We start from the raw sequence: 6,534 nt of genomic DNA on the forward strand, positions 1-6,534 counted from the left end.
TACTGATAGACCCAACACACTTTTCAAAGACCACATTTGAACATTTATCTCTCGGCTGATGCTGAATGATTTCAGACTAACTTCAGCATCATCAGTTATCATCATTGTCAGTAGAGCCCTTGATGTCATTGTTTAAAAATTTAATTAAATAGTAAAATACACGAATGAAAGTTCTGATCTGTGATAAACTTGACATAGGGAAGACCAACGTGAGAATGACTAGCAGGGCTAAAATTGGTGTATCTTTCACTAAGAGGTTCATCACAGTGAAATTAGCCAATTATGTGCTTATTTGGGAAGGAAAAAAAAATCAACTTATGAAGGACAATAGAAGACTCTGTAGACTCTGGGAAAGTGAATTCCTCTGAACTAGGGTCTGAAATGTCATATAGCCGCTCCTGTAGCCCTGAGAAGCGAAGCAAAGCCAGTCAAATTTCCTGATTCTGCAAGTCAGCCTGTTCTTGGCCTTTTCTACATTACCCTTACAACTCCAAAGAAGGTCTTGGCCAGCACCTTTAAGAGGATTGCAAAAGTTTTTAATATGTTCCAAAATTCCTAAATCGAGGTCATATTACTTTGTAGTATAAATATCTCTATCACTATCTCTATATAAATGATGATGATGATCGATAGGCAAACAGATGGTAGAAAGATACTTCATGGGGCTCATAAAGCCTTCTAGTAAATGGTGTCTGGGTCAGATCCTCTGGGAGAAAAAGATCCAGACCTCAAGAACTAAGGATAAGGAACTCTAGAATTTCTGAACTGATGAGTTAAAATAGCTTAGGAATGTGCTCTCTGTTGGGAAATAGCCACATAAGGACACATTTTAATCATTAATACTGATGCAGGCCAGATTGCTTTCCAAGAAACCCTGCCCTGTCACTTTTTCCAGCCATTTTTTCTAAGGAGGCAGAGAAATTGAGCAAGCCTGAAAGGAGAGCTATATCTGAGGTTAGTGGCCAGAATTTCAGCAGGGGAGTGTGTAATCCAGGGTGTTATGACGGAAAGAACAGCTCCCTGGGTCCTCAGAGCAAGAGAAGACCACCAGCTTCTTCTGGAGACACCATGCTCCTCCAGGTGTAGAGGCCACGGAGAAGAATCCATAGTCCAAAGATGACCCCATTTCCCCTGTGCTTCTGAAACACGGCCAAGGCTCACTTCCTATCCAATATTGTACCTCAAGAGATTTTGAAATTTAAAAGATTGACTTGATACAAGACAGCTAAGTAGCCAGTACTATTAAATGAGGGGATCTTAACTGAAAGCACATTATCTAGAGAAATATTTCAAAACTCATGGGTCCTGGACTCTCATTCTGAACCCACTGAATCAGACACTCTGGGGCCTGGATCCATGTTGTATAAGAAAAGTCCATTGAAGTCTGATGCAAATTAAGCACTGGTGCAAAAGGACATGGTGCCAGTTAAGCTATGGCCTTGATCTGTTTTCTTTTTATGCTAAGAAATTTTAATTTCACCTGAGTGTCACCATAATACATTAGGAGCTACATTCTAAAGAGTGTGCCAGACCAGGGCTTCTCAATTTAATGAGCATACCCATCACATCTTGTCAAAATGCAGATTCTGATTCAGTGGGACTGGGATGGGGCCTGAAAATTTACATTTCTAATGAGTTCCCAGGTGACATTTATGAGGTTATAGTCCATAATTTGAGTAGCAAGAGGGCTAGGTAAATTGTCCTCAACCTAGAGTAATTTTGCCACCCCCCTCCTGCATCCCTGGGACATTTGGCAATGGGGATTGCTTTGTTCAACTGGGAAGGGTTAGGGAGTAGTATCCAGTCTGGTGCAATGGCAGCCCATGTAACCCCAGCTACTCGAGAGGCTGAGGTAGAAGGATTGCTTGAGCCCTGGAGTTCTGGGTTGTAGTGCACTATGCCTCTTGGGGGTTCACACTAAGTCTGGGATCAATATGGGAGCAGGAGACCATATTGGGGTGGGGGACAAGTGAATGAGCCCAGGTCAGAAACAGAGATCAAAATTCCCATGCTAATAGTAGTGGGATCACATCTGTGAAGAGCCCCTGCACACCAGCTTGGTCAACACAGCAAGAGCTCATCTTTTAAAAACAAACACACAGAAAAAGAATTATCTACCTCAAAATATACGTGGTTCTAAGGTTGAGAAACCCTGGACTGGACTAATGCAGAATTTATAAAATTTCTGAAAAGTAGTTATTTTCCTTTTTTTTTTTTTTTTGAGACAGAGTCTTACTTTCTTGCCCCAGATAGAGTGCAGTGGTGTCATAGCTCACAGCAATGTCAAACTTTTGGGCTCAAGCAATCCTCTTGCCTCAGCCTTCCAAGTAGCTGGGACTATAGGCACCCTCCACAAGGCCTGGCTATTTTTTAGAAATGGGATCTCACTCTTGCTCAGGCTGGTCTCGAACTCCTGAACACAAGAGATCCACCCACCTCGGCCTCCCAGAGTGCAAGATTATAGGCATGAGCCACTGTGTCCAGACTAAAAGGAATTACTTTCATCTTAATTCTTTACCCCATCAAGAGTAAAAATATTTGGCAGGGGGATTTAAAGGGAGAATTTTGGGGGCGGGGGGAAGAAATTAATGGGAAATGTGCATTTGCTCTGCTCCAAGGAGAACCACTTTTACCTTCAAGTTCAGAAAGGGGCTTTGAGAAGACTCCAGAGACTTTCTAGACCACTTACCAGCTGCTCTGGGACTGAGGGTGAGGTCCAGGCTGAGGCTGCAGGGAGATGGGACTTCACTCCAGGTGTCTATAGGGGCACAAAATATGTGAGTGATACCCCTGGGCCAGATGAGAGGTAGTGTAGGTGGAGTCATTTAAAATCCCACCCAGAAGGGCTTCCAGGAAAAGCACATGGACCTTAACAGAGACGAGATGGAGGTTACCACAGGCTTCCTGAAGGCTGAGGGGGAGGTAAGGCGTGAAAGAGGATGGAAAAGGGTTTGCTTTCCTCAAATTGAAAATGGTGAATACCCGACATCTGGGGAGAGGAGTTCTTCTGAGAACTGCCCAAGTGCCCAAGCATCTAAGAACTGGCTTTAAATAGCCGACAAACCCGATGCCTTCTCACAACAGTAGCTCTCAAAAAGAGCTTCCCTCCTCCACCTCCTCCCTTCCCTTCCTGTCCTCCCACCCCATGGAGTCAGAAGTCAGCCACCCACAGAGCCTTTCACCAAGGGCAGGCTTCACCCCTATATCCCAGATCAGTCTTAGAATCTCTCCTTTCTTCTTCCTTCCCAGCAATTAATTTTCAAGCCTTGTTGAAACCCTTGACAACCGATCTCACAATTTCTCCCTAATAAACCTCTTGCACGCTAATCTCTAACTCAAGATTGGCTTCTCAGGAAACCCAACCTGTGGCAAAGTAATCTGTGGTGCTACTTTTGGAGAATGTTCTCAGGGAGAGCAGTGACTCACTCTTTTATGCCCCCTGCCTAAGCTGTGCTTCTGGCCCATATGGATGAACTACGGACAAGTGCAGACTGTGTGGCATGGCCATGGTCAGGGCTAGTTTGGTAAAACTATTCTAAAAATTATGGGGATTGAGTTTCCCATAAGCACATACTTTGGGTGCTTAGAATCTAAGTTAAGTTGATTTAAGGTCTGTAAACATAATTGAGGTAGATTCTTGCGGTAAAGGCCTCCAATGTGTCCACACCTCCCTGTATACCAGCCGTTGGACAGTGACTTCCCACACTGACTCAGGGCTCACTCATCCTGACTTGCTTGTCAATGGGACGCTCACTAGGCAAACAGAGGCTTGAAAAGTTTTCTCACCTTGGGGCTCGCTCTCTTTCTGCTCTTTGGAACTGCTGTAAGAGGAAGCCTGGGAGGCTTTTGGAGGATGAGAGACCACATGGAATAGAGATGAACTGTCCTAATGGAGTCCACTTGTTACGGGGAAGTGGACCCCAAAACTGCGGTCTGGCCTGAAAGCCCAGTGGGTTCTTGGCTTCTCACAGGAAAGAATTCAAGAACCCTTCAACAGAGTAAGGCAAAAACAATTTCATTGTAGTAATAAAGAAACAGAAGTAAGGCTTGCTCCATAGGCAGAGTAACAGCCATCTCTCAAAGGAGCAGAGAGTAACATCTTGTGAGTTTGGGGGGTCTTATTTTATGCCTTCTATTTCATTTTATGTTAAGTGGAACAAGGAGTATTCATAAGGTTTCTGAGACAGGGTAGGGAGTTCCCAAAACCAAGTTCCTTCCCGCTTTTAAACCATATAGGGTAACTTCTGAGAGTTGCCATGGCATTTGTAAATTGTCATGGCACTGGTGAGACTTTCTTTTCGTCTACTAATAAATTAAAACCGAGGTCTAATGAGCAGTGAGGGTAACCTGAGGTCGGTTTTCATGATTGTCTTGGATCTAGCTGATTTTGGCTGGTTTCTCCACCTCCTCCATTTTATCAGAGATGTTGCTTCAGGTCTTAGGACTCTTTATTGAATAAGATCTGCTGGTTCTATATCTTACCCTTAGACTAGGCTACCAACCACCAGATGTGTGAGTGAGGCCATCCCTGATTATCCAGACCCAGCCACAAACCACTGAGTCTCACAAATCAAGGAAAATAACAAATGTTTATCGTCTTAAGCCACTACATTTGGAGTGGTTTGTCAAACAGCAAAAGCTGACTATTATATTAATTTATATAAAATCCTATGACCAATTTTTACACTTGATTTTTTAACATAAACACTCTGTCATGTGATTATAACTCCTAAGGAACATCTGTTTTTTAATTGCCATACAATAGTTCCTTGAAGGATGCATACAGTTTCCAAAATTGTCCAGTTATTTGATATTTAGGCTGTTTTTCATTTTGGCACCCGCCATATTGGTGGAATTGGTATCTTTATGCATAAAGGTTTTTCCTGTGTTTTAGATGATCTTTCTGAGGATAGACCCTGTGGAGTAGAATTACAAAGTTAAGATGAGAGGTATTTCATTTTATTTAGTTTCTTACCATGGAAATTTAAACAAACAAAAATCAAAGAGAAGAGGATAATCCATCCTATGTTCCATCATCTCGCTTTAACTATCACCAGTATTTTGCTATTCTTGTTTTATGTGTCTATTCCTCACCCTCTCTTTTCCCACTGAAGTTTTTTAATCTATCATTTAACTTGGAAATTTTTAGTATTTCTAATTGATAAGAATTTAAAACAAAACCAAAACCCTGGCACGATTTCATTATTACACCTAATAGCATCAACAGCTATTATTGCTGTGCATTAATATCTTCTAACACTCTGTCCGTGTTAATATTTCTGATTCTCTGAAATTATATTGATTTATTCAAATCAGGATCTAAAGAAGATCTTGGTCACTTACTGATCTTGCCTGTAAATTTTCCCCATAAATGGAATTTCATCCTTATGATGTCATTTAATGTGTTTCTTTAGATTCCCTATTTCTGTTATTCCAGATAGGGACTCAACTAAATTCATGTTTAATCTTTTGACACAAATACACCCTTGGGTATAGTATGCTTTCTATCACATCACATCAAAGAACTCAGAGTATCTGGTTGTCCCATGTGTGATATTAATCAACTCCAGCCACCGGAGAGTTTAGCCTGAATAGTTTTGCTCCTCCAGAGGTGAGCTGTATTCCTGGAGGGTTAACCAAGCCACGCTCAGGCAAGATAAAGAGCTCCCGTTAGTTCATTTCCTTTCAAATAAGTATGTGAAAAACTTTACCATCCCAGTGCAATGGCTAAGATGATTGTTTGCCTTTGATTTCATTTGTTAAGTATAGAAGGTCTCTGATTTATAGATAAAGTTATTTATCTTTTTATTTGTGAGTAATTCCAGTGTTACTAAACTTAGAAAATTCTTTTCCATCATGAGAGTTGATAAATATATTCCCCTAGTATTTTGATGGATTAAAAAATAATTTTAACTGCTTAATGCATCTTTTATTAATTTTGATGTGAAGTGTAAGGCCTTACTTAAGTCTGTTTTTTCCTAAAACTTATATATACATATATATGTGTGTGCGTATATATATATGTATGTATTTATATATATATATCCCAATGATCTATTTATTCTTATTCTGGTATCGCCGTTTTACTATATATTTTTCCATATATGAGGAAGAATATCTCTTATTACATTTTTCTTCACAGATTTCTTGGTGGTTATTATGTTTATTTATTGATTATGGTTATTGGAAGAATATCTCCTCTATGGAAGAGGACGAATATGTCTTATTACTCTTTTCTTCACAGATTTCTTGGTGGTTATTATGTTTATTGATTTGAATAAATCAATATAATAAGTATAAATGGGCATAATAAAATAACTGTTATGGGCATTTATCGTGTTTGGGAGATGCCTATTTTGGAGAATTTTCTGCCTTATGAATCCTTCCACTACCCCATTCCCCAAGATAGTGAGGAAGGAGAAATAAATCTTATACTTCTTAGTGACCCTGAGAAAGCAGCAGGCAGCTGCAGAAGAACTCTTCCTCTAAAGATAAGAATAAACTTTACGGCTCGGCGCCTATAGCTCAACCGGC

This window comes from Otolemur garnettii, unplaced genomic scaffold, assembly GCF_000181295.1.
Source record: "Otolemur garnettii isolate 467f Iridium unplaced genomic scaffold, OtoGar3 scaffold00077, whole genome shotgun sequence".
Classification (NCBI taxonomy): domain Eukaryota; kingdom Metazoa; phylum Chordata; class Mammalia; order Primates; family Galagidae; genus Otolemur; species Otolemur garnettii.